The following is a 21,630-nucleotide window of genomic DNA, read 5'->3' on the forward strand; positions in this document are numbered from 1 at the left end:
TACTAAACTGTGGATTCTGACCAATGGTAATCTGTGAGAAACTGCAAACATAATTTTCCATGGCAAACTATTTTATTTTGTCTGCGATTTCTGTGTGTTGTTTCCTTATGGACCTTATTACAAAAACAAACCCTATGACTCTAAGAGTTCTAAATATTTGGTTAACTTTATTCTTAGAGGGATCCTTATCCTTACAGGGTGACCTAGGGAAACAGCATCACAATTAAGTCATATACAGTAGCTTGTCATCCAATATGCAGTGTATGTTATATTATTGAGCCTATTATGGAGAACTGTTGAATAGAATAGTAGAATAGTTGATGAGACCAAAAAGAGGGGGTACTAAAATTAACTGGGGATATTGATGATCTAGATTGTATAAAGAGCCGGTCTAAATGTTTTAATATCATCACAGCAGATCCAGCTATGATCTAGGGAAAATAAAATGATCTATACTCTCAGCATATCTGTATATAATCACTAGGTTATAACACAAGGTTATAAATTATGTTTTATAAACGATATTGTATTAGATTTAGAAAGCTGCACTGTGTAGGCAAGGTTTCTCTATTTCATTAATACATTTTTTTAATTAAAAAATAATAATAATTGGATCTTGATCTGAAGTGTTTGTCATACTATAACAACAGATTTTATCAAATCTCATCCTGAGATGTTAATGAGTGTGTGATCAGATCCGTCAAATCAAGTTTTTAGGTTAAACATATTTTTAAAGAAATTGGTGTTTTTGGTGGTTTTTTTACTATCTATATTTGAAAGTAAATCTAAAATACTGCAGTTTCCATTCTGGACACTAGGCCTACAGCTAAGCTGAGACTTTATGTTCTGTACATTTTCCAGCACTGTCCTTGTTATCAGCACAGTGAAAAGTGACACCAGTATATAGATAACAGAGGTCCACAATAAAAAGTGAAAAAAGTAGAAAAATAGTAAAAAAAAAAAAAAATCAAGATAATAAAATCTCCCTTTTAGAGTAATCTGTAGGCCAAGGATCATTTTACACACACATATCTGACAGATTTTTGAAGCCAAGGCCAGGAATAGACTATAATCATAGAACGGGTCATTGAGATTTCTCCTCTTTTGAAATACATTCCTGGCTTTGGCTTCAAAAAGAATGTGGATAATCTGTCTGTGTAAAAGGTCCCTAATGTTGTCAAATTCTGTACTGATATATACACACAACAAATCTGATTATCTAATGTAATTAATATAATCCCTAGAGTAACATATATGCCAGGTAAAGTTAGCAGGCTTACATGTTCAATGGCTCTATACCAAGGCAGTATATACAAATCCTACAAAAACGGACAAAACTATACATTAATTCATATAAACATCTTTATTATTCAGAAATTCATAAAATACATATTATAGATGAACTGGTTAAAACGAGCCAATGGCTGTACACACAAAGAACAACCAACCCACAGGACAAGTAAATCTATAGATGAAAAAACAATATGATTTAAATGTAAACAATGGGTCTAAGTTAAATGATACCCAGTGGACTATTTTCCAAAAGACACATTTCAACACCCCAAAGCCTATAAAGTGCCAATATTAATTGCATAATGCCCAAGTCCTTGAATGTGGCCAAACTGGAGGTGAAAAGAAGCTGGTATTACCTGCGGTATGGAAGTGTGCACGTCCCCCTCCAACGCACGTTTCGCGCTGAGCTTTTTCCAGGAGGTGTGGCAGTATATACCCTAGTCCCTAAATATGTTCTCTGAGAAAAGTCTTCCTATACACACGAATGGTGGTGAGCTGTGATAATTGGCATGTCATATACCAGTGTGGTAGTGTTACAAAAAAAGACATGTTTTTTTTTTTCTTTCTTGTGTGCCCCCCTGAAAAAAAAAGAAGTCTTACAAATCTCTTTAAGGTTTCAAATAAGCAGTAATATCAGAAGGAATGACTACAGTGAATTGTAATCCCTGCTAAAACAGTAGAGGTGGATAACAGAGGATCACACTAATGGATATAGGTGAAAAAGCAGCTCTTTCAATCCCTATTTCCCTTGCATAGAGACTGCAACACAGAGCATGCCCACAACAATCTCCCAGAAGGATCCATAGGCAGGTTTTGGCGTTTTCTGGTATCTTTAGTGCAACATCAACCAGAATACACAAATGTCTTTAAACTTGGTCTGTCTAGCTCTACCTTGACCCTTGTTGTTTGCCCGTCAGTTATCTCTTTTCTTTTTAAATGTTTTTAATAATTAATATTTTTAATCCACAAATAAGCTGATGATGCTGGAGCACCTCACATAATATTTTCCTTGTCATAGCAGAGATACATAGAATGGACAACTTACCAGTCACCTGCTGCTCATTTGCATATATAAAACAACGTATATTGCTTGGCACACAAGCTGAAGTTGACACATGTAAAAGTATGTCTGTAAAGGGGGTTTTCATTCAACCTTAAACTACATCTATGATTACTTGCACTTTGTGAAACAGATTCCTAAGAGTATACAGACAAGCCCTTCTACTGATAAGTGCTGATACGAATGGTGGTTAATATGGAAGAAATGAAAAGATGCTGATACATGTAATATTTCATTTTAATCACTTTAATGAGTCGGACCAATGCTATAGTGCAAATAAAATTTGCCTAAAAGATCCAAGTAAAGGGACTCTGCAATGTGTTGTAATCCATGAAGTACTAATTCATGGATTAAGTACTAAGTACTTAATGTAGCAGCAAATGCCTCTTCTTCTTGCCGCCAAATGTCTCCATAAACAGAATGGCTAAACTATTGGTGTGACACATGGTATCAAAATAGCGATGGGTTGTTAAGATAAATGTAAATCCTTGTAGGAAGGCTAAGTCTATTAAAGGTGGGGACTCTAATCTTTTAATGACAATTGATCAGCAAAAACCTTAAAACCATGGAATGTTGAATTCAAGTCATACATGTTAGGTTTACTAGTTAGGCTTCTGTGTCTTTCAGGACTACCTTTCAGGACTAGGCCAAAATGGCCTTAAGGAGCAGGGCCCATTTTTTTAAATCTGATCATTCTCATAGAGACTTGTCTCACGATGCGATCTTTGGTTATAGCTCTGCAATGCTTTAACTCTTTGTGGTCTCTGTGCCGGTTAAACTATTTTGTAATTTTATTGCCAGCGTTGCTATGTGTATTTTCTTTCTACATTGGTTTTTGCACTGGGGAACTTTTTGTATTTCTTATTTTTACGCTTTATTTTACTGTCCCACCAGGGGACTTGACTGTGTGATTGTCTGATCACACATATAGTGCACTGCAATGTATTATGCATGTCAGTGTTACACCGACAGACATAGCAGATCAGACTCTGCCCTGGGACAGTCTGACTGGCTTCCATAGATATGGCTAGATGCTGCAGTTACCCTTATAGCATGGCGGGTGCCTGGCTATGATTGATAACCAGGACCCGCAGAGGATGGCACAGACACAGCTTCTGTGTCTGGTTTCATCCTACTTAACTGTATATCCATTTGTGGCAACTCGCCAAAAATGTACATACAGTTAAGTCCTTTTTCAGGAACAGGTTTAATCTAGCAACTCATTGAAAAGGCATTTGTGTTCAATAATGGGGGCTATGTCTATGTATTGTGGGTGGTAAGCTTTATAATATAATGGTCTTGCTTGGTTAGACTTGTATTTAAGCTTTCCAAATACGATCAAGAAGGTATTCTCAGCTAGCACCTAGCAAATGGGAGAAAATAAGACTACATTTTTGCAATTTATCACTAATAGTGCTCAGTTCTTTTATTACATATACTGTTAAACTAACCATTGTATTCACCAGAAAAAAAAATCAAATTGCCATTAATCAAATGATCAGAAGGTAGGACTGCAGTAAAATGCAATCCCTGTTAGAAAATACAGAACACCATCGACATAGTTGAAAAAGCAAGTCTTCCCACCTTTACTGTCCGTGCATAGTGACTTTAACTCAGAGCATGCCCACATCAATCTCCCATAAGAAACCATTAGGTAGATTTCTCCGTTTTCTGCTGTCTTTGATGCAACATCAACTAGAATATATTAAAAAAATTCTTTGTTAAGCTTGAAATTTCTACCCCATAACTAAAATCATAATTCTTTTGTAAAGGACCATCATTAAGTTCTCTATGTGCAAATGTAAAACCTAATTCAAAACTAAAGCCGAGTTCTTGGTAGAACTGTATTTGCAGTCAAAGCAAATTATATCAGATGCAGGTAATAAAGTACTCCATGTACAGAAAGCGAGCCTTACACATGGAAAAAACTAGGATGTTTTATACCATGGGCATGAAAGATACATTGAATTATTAACAGGTTGTTAATGGGTGTATTAAAAATTATTTTATTGACTGAATATAACATCATATATAACCAGTCACCCACTGTGCCCCTGAATATAATACTGCTATTCAATGTGCCAATAAACCCTCCTACACATACTGTATAATTCTGCCACAAACTGTACCCTCTAAATATAATATTGCCACACACTTTCTTTTGGAGGGTTCAGCTGAATCCCATCCTGGTACTGTCCAACTCCAGCCTCCTCTATCCTTCTCCTGACTCCTCTGTCCCCTCCCTACAGACTCCTTTTTCGCCCTTTAGACTTCCCTGTCCCCCTCCTCCAGACCCCATCTTCTCTGCGTATATTGTGCCCACAGTTTTTATTTGTAGGCTCTGTGCCACCCAACCCTATAGTCCAGCCATAGCATGGCAGAGGCGTTGCTATAAATACACTGCTTCTCCCTGATTTGGCAAACTAGCTTTTTAAAAACTGATTCTCTTCGGCTGAATCCAACCTCTGGCTCTAGGCATTGTTTCATTGCAAAGTAAGTGCTACGTTGAGGTATGCTTATGTTTATCATGTAGTTCTTTTTTATTAGGCGTCACTGCAAAGTTAAATTAACTAACTCTTTTCCATATATAACCTTTATTTTAAACAAAGTACAAGTATATGCAGTCATAGAAAAGTAATAGATAGTAAAATTGGAGTTAAGTTTCAGAAATTTAGAGTAATTACATTATATGGTTTGCATTGTGACTAAGTCAGATTAGGGTGAGATTCCAATAAAAAAAAGTATCTGTGTCTTGGTAACAAATGGAATATTACCTATTAATATCAACGGTCTTGGTAACAGGTTATGATGTAATAAATACACCTCTATCTGGTAAATCTGGTTAATTTTAGAAAGCTTTTGTGCTATTGAGGGGGATCAGGTTGGAGCTAGTGAAGGGGAATTAATAGACATACTGACATCATTTCCAAAAGGTTACTACTTGGAGATCATTACCAAAATGTGTACTAGGGATTCCTTTTGCTTCCCACATCTCCAGCATAACTTTGATTTGATTTGTGTGAACATAGCCTAAGAAACCATGAGAATCATAATTCCCACCTAATATAAATATTTCTATTTCTTCACCTAAGTTAACTCCTTGATGATCCGTGCCGTAAAGAGTACAACATGGGCACCTGTGACCATCACCTATGCTGTACCTGTATGCCAATAAGTCAAAGCCCCTACCCCAGTAAAAGTTTAAATCACCAACCCCTTTTCCCATTATATGAATAAAACATTTAAAATAACTAAATAAACATATTATAAATAGTAGCATGCATAATTTTGTTATCTAACAGTGTAAACCAAAAGAGTGTAAAAAACACCAGAATTGCTGATTTTTTTTTTTTTTTTATTGAAATATATATAAAAATATATAATTTATATATAAAGTGATGCCTGATCTACACAAATATGATACTAATAAAAACTAGAGATCATGGTACAAAAAATTACATCCCATACAGCCCCATAGGTGAAAAAATAAAACCATTATAAGGGCCATTTTAAACATAGTTCTTTGCAAAAAAAAAAAAAGTCTGTATTCAGACTGACGTATAGAATAAAGATTTTTAACATTAAGTGCACAGTGTAGACACAGGAACCCACAAAAGTTACAAAATTGCATTTTTTCTAATTTCATTCCATAAATATTAGTTTTTGGGCACCATCATACATTTTAAAGTAGCTTGAAAGACACCAATACAAAGTACACTTATTCACGAAAAAAACAAGCCCTTACATGGCCCTGTAGATGAAGGAAAAAAGTGTCATAGCTCTTAGAAGGCGAGGAGGAAAAAATTAATAATTTAGGCCATTTTATATTTTAAACCTGTTTGTACCTGTGAAATAAAAGGTGGAGCTTCCTGATCCCCCTCCAGCATGATGTTATGCCATTCTATGGTGAATCGCTGGAGTGCTATGGAGACAGAGCAGAGAGTGTCCCTCCCATCACCCCGGACTGATCACCCTGTACCCCCCACCACAGACTGGTCACCCTGCACAAATAACAAATAACTTCAAATTGCATCTTCACCCACTTGCTTTACTGACATGCTAAGTTAGGAAAGCATAACCCACTAAAAAACAACACAAAGGTTCTATATATAGGTATATAATGATCTAAGATAATTTTAAACCCTTTCCCTTCAAAAGAATTATGTTCCATGTTACAGATAGTGTAGCTGTAGTAAGGGGTTCTATGAGCTTTTTGCCTACTTGATTCCACACAGAGGTTATACCTACTGGACAGTAATGGAAATGTATCATTGGAAACAAACATAAAAAAAAGTTTAGAATAAAACTTGATTGAATTTTTAATCTTCAAATGTTCCCATTTGACAATGGACAGACACATAAGGCATGTTGGATTTCATCTGCCTATGCTATGCTTCTCAAAGAGATATGCTACCTGCCTAAGTTATCCGTCAGTAGCTTACCTCTTCTCATTCCATTGAGAACACATAAACGTTGAGTCTTACCAAATGTTCATGTGTATGGCGAGATTGGGAGAGATAGACAGCTATAAAAGGTGTATGGCCGCTAAATAGGCTTTGTTCCTGTGTAAATTAACTGTTACAAACATTTTAGCCTGTTGAAACTTATTAACATATCTGAACAGTCCTTAATTTTGTTAAATGTCCTCTGTTTCAAGATTATACAGCGGATATACCTGCTATACTGTACTAGATCCAGTACTAAAAATCAGTGTTTGTTAATTCACAGTTTGGTGAACTATCATAGATTTTTTTTTATTTCCATGTCATTACCAGTACTGCGCTCACGTTAGGTCATTGTTCTATTGGACATTCAAAATCTAGTACAGCTTATGATGGTATAAGGGTAGCAAACTAACTAAAGTAGCTCCAAAAGATCCCTTTGTTATAGAAGAACTTCCTAATTGCAAAATAACATCATTATATTCAATGATCATAACTGCAACTTAAGTTACAGTATTCAAACTACTTTTTTGGTAATGGTGGTCTATAAGATATCTTATCTGCAAAAACATATATACTGTATATGCTATTTGGATATGTTTACAATGGTCTCATAGAAGGTCTACTGTGGTTCTTTAGAAAAAAAATGTCTAAAAATGTGTTTAATTTTCTGAAAAGTATATATCCAATTTAAAGGGTTAACACCGTAATAATGTTTTACTACATTTTTTGCATCTAGAATTACTAAATATATTGCTACTAAATAAAACTAAAGGCTATTAATATACTTCAGTGCGTCTCGTACAGCGAGGACACTAGCGAACCTTTGATCTCTCTTGGTCTTTATCTGGCTACAACAATAGGGGCTGATACATGTTGGCCTTATTGTAATGTTCTAAGCTTAGGGGAAAAGTGAAATATGGCAATATGGTATAATAGAGCAGATACACTACAGTGAACTGTGCTCTTTGGGCTTTCACATGGCCAGGATATTAGAATCACCAATTAGGATTGTGAAGTTTTCTGTTTGACCTTAGTTGAAGGGAACAGAATGTAAAGCTGAACAGCATCTTTATGCAGTGAATAAGGGTTTTAGGGTGTTTTCTCGTAATAAACCGGGTAATGCTACAGATGGACGAAAGACAATTCAGTGGTAAAGGATGGTTCCTGTTCAGAGATTCTCCAACATGTCTGATAGTCGCAAGCCTATGTTCTTCTATACACAATTCAGTTATCAGACTGTTGACCTGTGCCAATAAATAAGCATGCACAGTTGAGTTCCATCTCTTACCATTCTCTCTGGTCCTTTCACTTTTCTTTCCTCTTTCTTGTTCCACTCTTTCCTTTTTTCTATTTTTTTTCACTCTTCACTCTCCTATCTCTATCTTCCCCTTTTCATTCCTCTCTTTCTCTCACTCTTCCCTTCCCTCTTGTTTTCTTTTATTCTTCCTTCTATCTGTTCACACATCACTTTCTTCTTACTTTCCTTGCTCTTCACTTTCCTCTCACTCTTCTCTTTCTCTCATTCTTCCCGCTGTTTCTTTCGCTTACCTCTACCTTTCTTGCCCAACTCTCGTTCTCGCCTCCTATTCTTTTCTTTTATACGTTTTTCTCTCTGCCTCATTTTCTTTTCTCTCACTTCTCCCTCTGTCCCGTCACTCTTGTCTCTTCTTTTATATCTTCTTGCCTCTTTTCTCACTGAGAGTTGTAGATTGCTCTTCTCCTTTGTTCCTTTCGCTTACTTCTCCCTTTCTTGCCCAACTCTTCCTTCTCTTCTTCCACTCTTTTCTTTCATCCTTTTTTCTCACACTTTACTTTCCTGTCTCCATCTTCTCTGCCTCATTCCCTTTTCTCTCTCTCGCTCTTCTCCCTATCTTGTCTCCTGTCACTCTTATCTCTTTTATTACCTCTTCCCTCTTTTCTCACTTCTCACTCCCCTCTCACTCTTCCCTCTTTTATAACTCAGAAAGTTGTAGATTGCTCTTCTCTTTTCTCTCACTCTTTCTTTGATTTCTCTATATTTTCCCATATCAAGTTGTTGAAATATGTAAAATGTATGCAACTAATTTGCAAAGGATATGAAGATTTAAAATCTTAAATCTACACAGATTTTAATTTAAATATTATTTGAAAAAAATACCAGTATGCTTGCAAGGAAACAATAATAACCGGAGACAGACAGAGAACAATCTTCCAGATTTATATGTATATCTTTATTACTTTGGCTTCTATATCAATTAATGGCTTAGATTCACATTAAAACAACATTAAAACGTATTAGGAGTACAATGCATAAAGGATATTTCTATTATTTTGGCTAGACAAATGCTAGACTATATTATGCATAACAGAAAGATGAATTTGATTAGTTCCATTCACCCGCAATATCTCTTATTTAGTAGAAAGTATTATAATGCAGGTTTTCTTTTCCTGAGGGTTGAACTTTGGGCTCTTTTTGGCCAAACAAAAATAATTAATTTACAACCTGTTTTGTGTAAAATGATACGTGCAAGTCGTAATGCAGTTTTTGAGGCCAATACTAAAAGTGGATGGGGAAGGAGGTTTTGTAGAAAAAAAATTACTGTGTAATCCACACCTAATTTTGGCTTCAAAAAGTGCACCAAAACTTGCATGTGCTATTACCTTTAATCCCAGAGTTTCCTCAGGTTTTGCTTTCACCCTGCAAAGTCTATATAAATTAGGGAGGGAAAAAAGCAAAAGTCACTGGTGGTTGGCACTCCTGACAAGTCAGGATGGGGTTCAAGTCCCTACGGTGTCTTTGCTTTGCTGTTCTCAATTGTTGCTCTCCACTGCTAAAAACATTTGGCTCAGATAATATTTTTCAGAGTAGCTTACAACCTGCAATAGCCTACTGTAGTTTCCACCATACAGCTATGAAAGAGACTTTTACCCTCCCTTATTGCCATTCTTTATAGATAGTAAGTCCTTGTGGTCATGGTTTTCTTCTATACCAGAATGTCACTATGAAAGCTCATCTACACATTGCCCTTGAAGGTAATAATGCTTTAAAATAAAGGGGTTACCCACAGTTAGAAAAACATAGCTGTATTTTTGCAGCTCACTTTTTTCTCCCACTAACAGATTTTAATTTCAAATTTACAAAATTTTAGTTCAATGCTCAAGCCCAAATGAGTTGGGTGAACAAAGTGTTAAAATGGGGTACCCAGGGCCCACCAATGGAACTGTTCCTGGGAGCCCATCAATCAAGAACCAATGAAATGACATGCTGACCTGGCTCCATACTGGATTCAAATGTATCTCTGTACACAATTCTCTTAAATAACAAGCTTTTAGTCAAAATTAGTTAAAACGCCCTAACATGAAGTTCTTGGTAAGCTGGAAGTCGTAGTTGCTGAGAGGACAACTCTTTAATGAATAGTGATAACATAAAAAGCTACACTGATGGTTTTGTAGAGGATCCTAATAGCTGCAAGTTGTTGTTAATTAGCTTTTAGGAAATATACAACCATCAGCCCTGAAGGTCTATCTAGATTGCCAGCAGTTATGGAACGATTGTCTGTTAATTTGTACTTCAAAGCCCAGCATATCCGGAGGGCCATAGACTGCTGGGAGTTGTAGTCCACAGCTGCAACTTCCAGCATGCACTGAAGGTCTGCAGCTGTACTCTGGATGCTTTATAGAAGACCAGCATACATAATTTTGTGAAGGTCCAGAACAGCGCTAACAGGGTATATAACAACGCAATTCATATTGACTCCATAAATACATATTCCCATACTGCCATGCTGTTACTGACCAAATCCAGTATTTAAAGAACAATAAATATCTCCAAACCTTGACCACAACCATTAGTACCACATAATGACTAATACCACCATACCATTACTAAATAATATCCACTACACAAAGTTTATTTCCCCCATAAAGTTTATTTGACCCATTGAGAGGTAGATAATAGTGGTACTGCACACCATAAAAGTTACATCCAGTGACTCACAGGTGACATTTTCTCTGATTGAAGTCATTCACCTTTCCTGTTCTTTATCTGGACTGCGCCATCATGGTGATGACCATGACTCAGACTCTGCTAGAGAAACTTTTTGGGCCCCTCACCCCAGCACCATCCTCACTTCTATTCAAACTCCCAATCTGTATTGCTTTACACGGTACAGGTGTCAACTTTGTGACTCCATGTAGCATTTATGCCGTTAAACAGCATTTAGGCCCCTATGTGCCCTCATATAGTAACTAAGCTCCCTATGTATGTCGATATAGCCCCCCCTTTGTGCCCACCATATAATAGCTAAGACACCTTTAAGGTCCCACATTGTAAGGTTCATCTCTCTCCCCTATACAACTTAGGCCCTCTCTATGTCCCATATAGCAGTTAGACTTTTCTGCTCCCCCCATATGGAAGTAAGACCCATCTCTACCCCATATAGGAGCTAAGCATCTGTATGCCTCATATAGTAGCTGGGGCTCTCTGTACTCCCATATAGTAGTCTAACCCATTTTGTGCAGTCCCCTTTGTACACCCATATAGTAGTTAGGTCCCTCTGTGCCCCCCATACAGTAGTTAGGCCCGTAGTGTGCATCCATATAGTAGTAGGTCTTTCTGTGCAGGTAAGCCCCCTAGTAGGTAGTATCCCCCATGTAGCTCATTATAGGTAATCCCACCCCAGTAGGTAGTATCCCCCTTTAGGTAAGAAGGATCCCCTATGTAGGTAGGGCCTAAGGCCCACTCACAACTGACTAGAAAATCGTAATGTTTATTATTTTTACTTTAAAATCTGAGTGTTTACAAAGTGACTAAATTAAAAATACATTCAATAACACCAGTATGTAAACATAAGATGGTGGTCTCACATAACTAAACAGGCCACTTACTAGCTGCGGACTACTGTAGTATAAGAAGCTGGTGTCTGAATGCTTTATAAAAATTAGAGCTGCACAGTTCCTTAACTAGTTTAACTTATCACAGAAGTGTCATCAGGAGGAGGGCTCATGACATAAGCCCAGGGCCGTTTCTAGGACCAAGTAAGCCGGGCCAGTGCACGGGGCGCCTGACAGTACCCAGCCCGCCAGTTCCAGATCCCCCGGCCAGAGCAACCTTTAGCTGTGCATACGCCTATAGGCTGGGTTCACACTATGTATATTTGAGGCTGTATTTGGTCCTCATGTCAGGTCCTCGTAGCAACCAAAACCAGGAGTGGATTGAAAACACAGAAAGGCTCTGTTCACATAATGTTGTAATTGAGTGGATGGCCGTCATATAAGGGTAAATAACTGCCATTATTTCAATACAACAGCCGTTGTTTTAAAATAACAGCACATATTTGCCATTAAATGAAGGCCATCCACTCAATTACAACATTAGATGAACAGAGCCTTTCTGTGTTTTCAATCCACTCCTTGTTTTGGTTGCTATACAGCCTCAAATATACGTAGTGTGAACATAGCCTTAAGATGCACGCACAGCTAAAGGGAACAGCACGCCGGGGCAGAGACACAGGTGCTTCCTGTGCAGGCGGCCTCTGTATAAAAGGCTGGCTGCCTGCACCGGAAGCCAGAAGAGGAGCTGTGGAGAGCAGGGTGAGAGGTGAGTAGCTGGTGGGGGGAATCCTGCACAGCTAGAAAGAGCCAACAGCCCGGGCTATAAGCCCCGGCCCCCACGATGATAAGCCCTGCTTCCGGCACCAAAGTTCAGGTCACCCAGCTTTCCCAGCATCGTGTATGTCAGTGTAATGGAGGTCACCCAGTTTTCCCAGCATCCTGAATGTCAGTATAATGGAGGTCACACAGCTTTCCCAGCATCCTGTATGTCAATGTATAATAGAGATCACACATCTTTCCCAGCATCCTGTATGTCAGTGTAATGGAGGTCACACAGCTTTCCCAGCATCCTGTATGTCAGTGTAATGGAGGTCACACAGCTTTCACAGCATCCTGTATGTCAGTGTAGCGGAGGTCACACAGCTTTTCCAGCATCCTGTATGTCAGTGTAATGGAGGTCACCCAGCTCTCGCAGTATCCTGTATATCAGTATAATGGAGGTCACACAGCTTTCCCAGCATCCTGTATGTCAGTGTATAATGGAGGTCACGCATCTTTCACAGCATCCTGTATGTCAGTGTAATGGAGGTCACACAGCTTTCCCAGCATCTTGTATGTCAGTGTAATGGAGGTCACACAGCTTTCACAGCATCCTGTATGTTAGTGTAATGGAGGTCACGCAGCTTTTCCACCATCCTGTATGTCAGTGTAGTGGAGGTCACACAATTTTCCCAGCATCCTGTATGTCAGTATAATGGAGGTCACACAGCTTTCCCAGCACCCTGTATGTCAGTGTATAATGGAGGTCACACATCTTTCCCAGCATCCTGTATGTCAGTGTAATGGAGGTCACCCAGCTTTCCCAGAATTCTGTATGTCAATGTAATGGAGGTCACAGAGCTTTCCCAGCATCCTGTATGTCAGTATAATGGAAGTCACACAGCTTTCCCAGCATCCTGTAAGTTCAGTGTATAATGGAGGTCACACAGCTCTCCCAGCATATTGTATGTCAGTATAATGGAGGTAACACAGCTTTCCCAGCATCCTGTATGTGATTGTAGTAGAGGTCACACAGCTTTCCCAGCATCCTGTATGTCAGTGTATTATGGAAGTCACACAGCTTTCCCAGCATGCTGCATGTCAGTGTAAAGGAGGTCACAAAGCTTTCCCAGCATCCTGTATGTCAGTGTAATGGAGGTCACTCAGCTTTCCCAGCATCCTGTATGTCAGTGTAGCGGAGGTCACCCAGCTTTCCCAGCATTCTGTATGTCAGTATAGCGGAGGTAACCCAGCTTTCCCAGCATCCTGTATGTCAGTATAATGGAGATCACACAGCTTTCCCAGCATCCTGTATGTCAGTATAATGGAGGTCACACAGCTTTCCCAGCATCCTGTATGTCAGTGTAGCGGAGGTCACCCAGTTTTCCCAGGATCCTGTATGTCAGTGTAATGGAGGTCATACAGCTTTCCCAGGATCCTGTATGTCAAGGTAGTGGAGGTAACCCAGCTTTCCCAGCATCCTGTATGTCAGTGTAGCGAAGGTCACACAGCTTTCCCAGCATCCTGTATGTCAGTGTAGCGAAGGTCACACAGGTTTCTCAGCATCCTGTATGTTAGTGTAATTGAGGTCACTCAGCTTTTCCAGCATCCTGTATGTCAGTGTAATGAAGGTCACACAGCTTTCCCAGCATCCTGTATGTCAGTGTAATGGAGGTCACACAGATTTTCCAGCATCCTGTATGTCAGTATGTCAGTATAATGGAGGTCACCCAGCTCTCCCAGCATTCTGTATGTCAGTGTAATGAAGGTCCCACAGCTTTCCCAGCATCCTGTATGTCAGTGTAATGGAGGTCACCCAGCTCTCACAGTATCCTGTATGTCAGTGTAATGGAGGTCACCCTGCTTTTCCAGCATCCTGTATGTCAGTGTAATGAAGTTCACTCAGCTTTCCCAGCATCCTGTATGTCAGTGTAATGGAGGTCACCCAGCTTTCTCAGCATCCTGTATGTCAGTGTAATGGAGGTCACACAGCTTTCCCAGCATTGTGTATGTCAGTGTAATAGAGGTCACCCAGCATCCTGTATGTCAGTTTAATGGCTGTCAACCAGCTCTCCCAGCATCCTGTATGTGAGTGTAATGGAGGTCACACAGCTTTTCCAGCATCCTGTATGTCAGTGTAATGGAGGTAACCCAGCTTTCCTAGCATCCTGTATGTCAGTGTAATGTGGTTATGGCACATATTTATGTTCCCCTTCCAATTGTTCAATCCTAAATAAAGATACTTACCCCATTTGTTTGTCCTGTTTGGATTCTCGCCACATATTGATGGTCTGAAATTGATCATTCTTACAGCTTCAATAATGGGACCCCTAATTTATTATATATTTTATTTTTTATCGCATGTATGTTATATGATGAATTTGCGTCTTATGGACATAATATCATAAGCACTGTTCACGTTAAGCACTTTTTTTTGTCGGTTCACACTCCACGTTTGTCGTACACCAGATGTGGTTTGTTTAATACTGTAATATCTGAGTGGAATTTTTATACTATATGTCCTTTAGATTATTATACAGTTCACTTATTTGATAAAAATATATGTATTATTATCATTATTTATTGGAAGGCCACCGTGCTATTGAACGGTGGACACATGAGAACAGGGGCCCCAATAGGTGATGTTATTTTGGACTAGGTTTGCTTTCCCTGTCTCTCTTTATTTGCAGGTGATGGTTGTAAGGATCCGAGTCTATTGGCTGCGGGAGTGATGACGTCACCACTATGTCTTAGTAATGCTGTATCCAGGCAGATTAGATCACCATGGTGACAGCCGGGCAGCGCTGATTGGACGCAGCACTGAGCGGGAAGGAGCCTGTATATAAATCAGCGCTCTGTGACAAGAGGCTCAGTTAATTACCTCACCAGTAACAGCGCTGACCTGCTGACACGATGGAGAGCTTGTTAAGGGAGATAGTCGCCAGAGCGGAGTTGCAGGGAGGAGAGGAGTGGCTCAGAAGATGTCTTCAGCAGCCCCCAGTGTTATCTGAGTCTGTGTCAGCAGCTTTTCAGGAGGCTGCAGGACCGAGCGCCGCGTCCTGTGAATATGACGCGCGTGCCAGCCGCCCGATAATAGACAGCCCACCAGAGCTAGTGAGAGAGGAGGAGGAAGTGGGCCAAGAAGAGGAGGAGGAGGAGTTCGAAACAGGAGGGGAGGACCGGCGACGCAAGAGAGCCCGCAGAGGGAAGACTCCGGTGACAAGACGGAGCAGCAGGTCATCCTGACGTCCGGAACCAGTTAACCCCCCGCGCGCCAGATCTGCATCCCCACCGCAGCAGACGGAGCCCAGGAGAGCCGTGAGGGAGCCGGAGCCAGCACAGTGTGGAGGACCAGGTGGTGAGATATTTCCTACCCCCTTGTCTGTCTGTCAGCCCAGCAATGAATCACGGCTTCTAAGTAGTCTGGCAAGGTTATTAGCAGAATTCCAGAGTCCTGTCACACAGCTCACTAACATGAATGCCTGGTCAGCCTCCCCCTCAAGCACAGTGAGTGCTCAGTCAGTAACATCTACAGCAGCTAGTGTTAACCCTGTCCCTGCTGTGGTGCCTCCTATCCTTAATAGAGCAGCAGGGGTATCTCAGATATCCATGAAGGAGCCAATGTGCTGTGAAGTCTCCCCCTTGGGTTTCCACTTATCTGTGGCGATAAAAGAGCGCATTTGGCGCCACGAATATATAGATATTAAGTCACTACTCCCTTCAGCAAAAGAGTTAATGGTGAAGTCGGATAAAAAAGAAGAGAAAGAGAGTGAAGAATATAAGAAAAAATCGGTACCTAGATATTTTAATACGTGGCTGCAAGCATTCTGTGTATATGCAGCAGTGTTAGGGGAGAGACAGCCTGAATTATGCTCAGGACTGTTTCAGCACGTCGACATAGTGCTTGAGGCATATAAGAACTTTGGCGGATCTGCCTGGTTCTCTTACGATGAGCTTTTTAGACAAAAACTGGCTGTATACCCATCCCTTAAGTGGGGAACCAAAGATGTGGGACTTTGGTTAAATTTAATGTTACCGCAGCGGTATAATCGTCCATCTCAAACTAACGTTCAGCAGGGCACACTCCGGAAAGGAGTGTGTTTTGCATATAATGAGAGTATCTGTAAGTGGCAGGCAAACTGTCGTTACCGCCACGAATGCTCATTCTGTGGCGGGAACCACCCAATGAATAAGTGTTTCAAAAGGGGGAACCAGCCACAATCGGGAGTGTCGACTAGGGAGCAAATTGCTAAAAGCATCGACTCCAGTGAGCCTACCCGCCATGTTACAGTTCCTAGACAGGTACCCCGACAAGGAGAAAGCTAAGTTAATTATAGATGGTTTCACGTCAGGTTTTGAAGTACCTGAATTTGAGGGTCCTGGCCTGATGTGGGCAGATAACCTCCGTTCAGTAGCACTTCACGAAGCGGTAGTGAAGGAAAAAATAGAGAAAGAAGTAGAAGCAGGTAGATTCGCTGGTCCATTTACTAGTCCACCATTTAAAAATTTTAGGGTGTCACCTTTAGGGATCGTCCCAAAGAAAGAATTAAACTCATTTAGATTAATTCATCATCTGTCGCACCCCAGCAAGGATTCATTGAATGATGAGACAGACAAATCTGTTGCTTCAGTTAAATATACATCTTTCGATGAAGCCTTGGGGGTGCTAAGATTGTTTGGTAAAGGGGCTCAGATTGCGAAAGCCGATATTAAGTCGGCATTTCGGATTCTACCAGTGAACCCAAAAGGGTTTAATTCCCTCGGCATACAATTTAAAGGTAACTTTTACTTTGACCGTTGTTTGCCGATGGGTTTTTCCCTATCGTGCTTTTATTTTGAGGTCTTTGCCTCATTCTTACAATGGGTAGTGCAGGAATCCTGTCCGGAGGGACGAGTCCTGCACTACCTAGATGACTTCTTGTTTATAGGTCCATCAGGTAATGCAGTTTGTTTACAGTTATTAAACTATTTCATACGTATTTGTGAAAGGTTCGGTATTCCTATAGCATGGGAAAAAACTATTTTTCCGTGCTGTTGTTTAGAATTCTTGGGAATACAAATAGATACAATAGGAATGTTTTTTGCATTACCGGAAGAAAAGTTGAACAAAATAAGGAGTACATTGGTTTTGTTGCTGACCAAGCGCAAGGCGACCTTAAGGGAGTTTCAATCCGTCTTGGGTTTGCTGGCGTTTGCGTCACGCATCATACCAATGGGTAGGATATTTTCTAGAAGGCTTCTCTTAGCCACTAGAGGACTTATCTCACCACATGCACACATTAGGCTTACTTCCTCATTGAAGGAGGATCTAGGTCTATGGCTCGAATTTTTATCAAAGTTTAATGGTCAAGCATTCTGGCAGGAGGAGTTTGTCTATTCATCAGCATTGCTACTGCAAACAGACGCGGCGGGCAGTACAGGTTATGGGGCATTCTGCCAAGATAAATGGAGCTTTGGCTGGTGGCCCCAGAGATGGATTGAACAAGGGGTAACGAAGAACATAGTTCTTCTGGAACTGTTCCCTGTACTGGTTGCCATAGTAGTATGGGGGGAGCTATTCAGTAACAGGAGGATATTATTGAAAACAGATAATAAAGGAGTAGTTTTTGCTATAAACACTTTATCATCAAAATGCGGCTTCACCATTAAACTTTTGAGACACTTGGTTTTGTGCTGTTTACAGCGTAATATATGGTTGAAAGCTAGTTATGTCCCTGGTTCACAGAATGAGTTGGCTGATGCAATCTCTCGTCACCAGATGGATCGTTTCAGGAAGTTGGCCCCGACTGCGGAGGCAGAAATGAGTCATTGCCCAGCTCATCTTTGGGAAATAATATGGAACTAATTGAGAAATGTTTAGTTAATTCATTGGCCCCTAGGACATGGTCCAATTACTCGGCTTCGTGGCGAGATTGGACCATGTTTTGTGAATCCCTACCAGTCAGTCCATATGCTGCTGAGATTGGTGTTATTCTATTGTATTTGAGTAGTTTAGTTCAAAAAGGGTTGTCTCATTCCTCTGTCTGTAAGCAAGTTGCAGGTGTTTCTTTCTTTTTAAAATTGTACGGTAAAGAGCCTTTCACGCACTTATTCCCTGTTAAGCAGTTTTTAAGAGGTTTAGCTCGTATGCTCCCCCCTGGTAATAAGAAGCGCCCGGTGTCATTAGATCTGTTACATAGGCTGTGGCAAGTTTTACCTAAAGTATGTAGGGATAGTTTTGAGATAGAATTGTTTAGAGTAGCATTTGTGTTAGCATTTTTTGGCGCTTTTAGAATTGGCGAACTGACAGCGCTTAATAAGAAATCTTTATCACCGTTATTATTGGAGGATGTTAGGTTAGACGAAAGTTTGGTAGTTATATACTTTAAAATATCTAAGACGGACCAAAAAGGGAAGGGTAGATCAGTTTTCTTGCATAGATTATTAGGGTCACACATATGTCCGGTCACTAGTGTAGCTCACTGGTTGAGTGTCCGACCATTAACCACTGGTGCTTTTCTGATGCATGCTGATAGATCCCCGCTGACAAGATACCAATTCACAGTCATATTCAAGAGGGCTCTAGCAGAGTTGCAATTAGACCCTAGTGACTTCTCGTCTCATTCATTTAGAGTAGGGGCAGCCACAGAAGCGGCTCGTATGGGCTTGGACGATGCCACAATAAAAAAAATTGGTCGTTGGGAATCTAACCGTTTTCAAATTTATGTCAGACCTCACTTATTAATTTAATTTCTTTTCAGATAAACCACGGGTGGCCTGGATATTAGGCCATTCTTATATTTATTGGGCGCAGAAAAGGGCTGCAAGACGAAGCTACAGTGAGAACTTAGGATTTGACGATAGTTTGTTATCAGTCTTCTGGTGGGGTATCGGTGGACTCAGATGGAGAAGAGTAATGAAAGAGTTAAAAGAGCTGTTAGTGGTGTGGCCCTCGCCCAATATTATTATATTACATGTAGGAGGAAATGACTTAGGACAGAGGAAGACTCTTGACCTTATCTGGGACATTAAGAAAGACTTAGCAGTTTTTAAATGTTTATTCCCAAATACAGTTTTTGTTTTTTCTGAAGTAGTCCCACGTTTAGGATGGTCGACCAAAAATATGTTCTTTATTGAAAAAATTCGTAGGAAGGTCAACAGATCAATTGAGAAGTACATGCCTGTGATTGGTGGTTTCAGTTACAGGCATGTAGATCTTGAAGGCTTTATAGAAGGTCTATATAGATTTGACGGGACTCATTTATCAGATGTCGGAGTTGACATATTTAATTCAGGCTTGCAGAACATACTGGAGAAATGGCTACGGTGTTTTGGGGGGTCCATGCCTCGTTAAGGCATGGCGGTGGATGTGGTCACAGAAGTAATCTCTGTGGACTGGGTTTTATTTTGGTCTTGAAGTTATTATATTTATGAATATTTATTAATAAATAATATTTAATGGTTGGTTTTAATAAAGTAAGCCATAATAAAACACCGTGGCCTGTTTCACCAAAGCAATTTGTCGCGTTTTATTTAGTATGATGTTTATATTAAGTATATATGTTAAGTGGGCCTTCTGGTTTCATGGAAGGCCACCGTGCTATTGAACGGTGGACACATGAGAACAGGGGCCCCAATAGGTGATGTTATTTTGGACTAGGTTTGCTTTCCCTGTCTCCCTTTATTTGCAGGTGATGGTTGTAAGGATCCGAGTCTATTGGCTGCGGGAGTGATGACGTCACCACTATGTCTTAGTAATGCTGTATCCAGGCAGATTAGATCACCATGGTGACAGCCGGGCAGCGCTGATTGGACGCAGCACTGAGCGGGAAGGAGCCTGTATATAAATCAGCGCTCTGTGACAAGAGGCTCAGTTAATTACCTCACCAGTAACAGCGCCCCGCCCCCCCGGCCCTCAAGTTATCCCCATAAAAAAAAAAAAAAAAAAAATCGTCACTGTGTTTTATTAGTGGATGTGGTCACAGAAGTAATCTCTGTGGACTGGGTTTTATTTTGGTCTTGAAGTTATTATATTTATGAATATTTATTAATAAATAATATTTAATGGTTGGTTTTAATAAAGTAAGCCATAATAAAACACCGTGGCCTGTTTCACCAAAGCAATTTGTCGCGTTTTATTTAGTATGATGTTTATATTAAGTATATATGTTAAGTGGGCCTTCTGGTTTCATGATTTTTCACACACACACACACACACACACACACACACACACACACACACACACACACACACACACACACACACACACACACACACACACACATATATATATATATATATATATATACATACAGCTGGCTGGCAAATTGTAGCCTGGGGAGCAAGCATACAGCACTGGCCCATGAGTAGCCGGCTAGCCACCCATCCTTCAAGGACTACTCTGGCCCTTACCTACTATTACCCTCCCCAAATAAGTGTGGGGAAATTAGATGCCACACATGCCACAGAATTATATAGTATTGGGGCCAGTGCTCCCAGCCATGAACAGCCATTGTGATTGGCTGTGAAGGCCAGCCCCAATACTCTAATCAAGACGTGTGAGTTCCACTGGGCACCCCCAACCCTCCATCAGAGCTATTCTGGGTCATGGAATCACACCAAGACGGCCACGGCTCACCTCCAGACGATATGTCTCCCCTAAGTACTTCTTTAAACTTAGAGCCCTCTCACATGCTATATAGTCTGTAATGAGAGCTATCCCAAGATATATATCTATTGGATTAAAGGGAACCCAGCTCCAGGTGCGCAGCATGGTACCATAAGGGTGCCTTTCCACAGACAGATTAATCTGACAGATTTTTGAAGCCAAAGCCAGGAACAGACTATGAACAGAGTAGCAGAGGTCATAAAGGATAGACTGAGATTTCTCCTCTTTTCAAATCCATTCCTGGCTTTGGCTTCAAAAATCTGTCAGATAAATCTGTACAGGCAGCCTTATGGTTCCATATCGCCCCTCTTATCCTGGGTACAACCATCAGCGCCAAAGGTCCAGCACCAAATCTCTACAGCGTCAGCTGTTAGAGGATTTTCTGTTTGTATGTACTACAACTCCCAGCATATCCTAAGGGCTGTCAGTAAATGCTGAGAGTTGTAGTGTCTGCAGCTGGTATAGTTGGAGGATCCTAGGTGTATTGTACACTGGATGCTTTAAGGAAGATCAGACTACATAGATCTTTAGGGGGTCATTGTGTGGGAGTGACCCCAGAACAGCACTAATAAGGGATAGAACAAATATATAACATGACCTTATTATCACCATA

General features: G+C 40.3%; 1 long non-coding RNA gene across 1 annotated transcript in view; it reads right to left on the bottom strand.

Moving 5' to 3' along the window:
- Positions 1–3,230: 3,230 nt before the first annotated feature.
- The window catches only part of LOC138788044 (uncharacterized), a 71,710-nt gene continuing 53,310 nt past the window's right edge, over positions 3,231–21,630 (bottom strand). Inside the window, exon 3 of the long non-coding RNA XR_011362548.1 lies at positions 3,231–4,048. This is a non-coding gene — a long non-coding RNA (uncharacterized lncRNA). The remainder of the gene's footprint in view (positions 4,049–21,630) is intronic.

The sequence above is a fragment of the Dendropsophus ebraccatus genome, chromosome 4 (genome assembly GCF_027789765.1).
Source record: "Dendropsophus ebraccatus isolate aDenEbr1 chromosome 4, aDenEbr1.pat, whole genome shotgun sequence".
Classification (NCBI taxonomy): Eukaryota; Metazoa; Chordata; class Amphibia; order Anura; family Hylidae; genus Dendropsophus; species Dendropsophus ebraccatus.